Source organism: Apaloderma vittatum, unplaced genomic scaffold, assembly GCF_000703405.1.
Source record: "Apaloderma vittatum isolate BGI_N311 unplaced genomic scaffold, ASM70340v1 scaffold2146, whole genome shotgun sequence".
In the NCBI taxonomy this organism is placed as follows: domain Eukaryota; kingdom Metazoa; phylum Chordata; class Aves; order Trogoniformes; family Trogonidae; genus Apaloderma; species Apaloderma vittatum.
In genome coordinates, this window is record NW_009722107.1 from 1 (window position 1) to 1810 (window position 1810).

The following is a 1810-nucleotide window of genomic DNA, read 5'->3' on the forward strand; positions in this document are numbered from 1 at the left end:
GCCTCAATCCGACGCCTTTATTGGGAGAGAGGGTTCATTAACGTGATTAACCCCCGCTTTCGCCCTGGGAAGGCCGGGTGCGAGGGTTTGGGGTTTTCTTACCTACCAGAGCCCAAGTGGCACACGCTGCCCCTGGGGCTGGAAGGTGTGTCCTTTGATGCAGCTCTTGGCCTGCACACAGGTTGTGTGAGCTGAGGAGTAAAATAAATAGATAGATAGATAGATAGATAGGTATTCTGAAATCTTTCTCCAGTTGGAAAATGAGGAAAGCTTCGTATACACTCAGACTTTGTCGAGGATGATCCCCTTTCTAGCCATAAACACCTGAGAGGTGTTTTGGAGGTTTCTGCCCCTGTGTGTGCCTGACCCAGCAGCACTGGTGTAATGTGTTTCTTTAAAAGGCAATGTCTTTACTTCAGCATAAATTAGTAGCAACAGCGGGCTTTGTTTAATTTTGGGGGGTTTCCCCTCAAATCTTGGTGAACTGTTGAGCCTCCCCCTTTCTTCCCTCCCCCTCCAAAACAGGAATTGTCAAACAAAGTTTGTAATATCAAATTAATCACGGCACGGAATATACTCTGCCAAGTAAATTCAAGCTCTGAACAACTAGAACAGCAATGATTCAAAAAAATCTGGTGCACAGAATCTAGTTCAAGTCAAGGAAACACTGAAAACGAGGCCCTAAGGATTATCCCTCTTCTCTCCTATAATGGATGCTCCTGAATTCTGCTTAGTGAAAGAAATAAATTTTAATTTAGGCGTTCCTGCACTTGCAAAGTATGTGTGTGACAGAGCTGAAACCAGGTGAGGAATTGTACATTGTTTGAAGGTCTCGGAGGATACTCTGAGCTGCGGAGATGAATGTTTTTTAAAATTCCTGGCAGTGTCTGGAAAATCCACTGTAGCATTTGTAAGTTTAAATTATTTTGATGGTTAGAGACGTCTGCTTCCTTTGAACTGTTCTTTTCAGCTTAATTTAAAAATATATAGAAACCATGGGGAGGAAAATCAGCTTCTCTATTCCAAGATTAGATAAAGAGGCATTTATAGCAGGCCCATGTCTGTGACCAAAGGTTCTGCGAGATTTGATTTTTAGCTTGGAGGTCTTTTCCCCTTGGTCCTACCCCCACACTAGCACCCCCCTACAAAAAAGGGAAAAAAAAAAAAAAAAAAAAAGAAGAAAGAAAACCAGAAGGCAGTAAGAGGCAGCAGTAAAACCCCAAGTCTCTCTGGCAGGAGGTGCAGTTCCCGTGCACAGCAGAGGATGGCCATGCTGGGCAACGATGCACATTGCTTTGCTGTCCCTCATGGGATTGCGCACAAATAGGGTTGGAAGCAGCCGGCCAGGAGTTATCTGTGACGGGCACTTCTGCCCGCTCTGCTCGGGACAGCGGCCGAGCGCTGCTGAGCATCCCCACCACTGCCCCAGGCCACCTCCCAAAATTTATAGGAGGCAGAAACGCAGTCCTCAGTGGCTTCTTCTTCCAACTTCGGAGATTTTCAATCAAATTGTGGCTCTCGTGGTTTGCCATGGTGCCTTTCCTCAGATAAATTTAGCTCTAAAATAAAGCTCTTAAATCCCGTACCCCAAGGCGTGGACTATTTGAGCTGTTTGTTGCTCGGTGCAAATATGAAAATGGCTGAAGTATCACTCTGTGTATGCATGTAAATACAGGCAGAGGCAAACAAATATATTCATGATAAAAAACACGTACAAGTAGGCAGGATTTAGCTGAAACGATGTCTTACTACTTGCAATAACAGTCTTAAATGATGTTCTCTGTTTGAATCTAGTATGACAAGGAAAGAC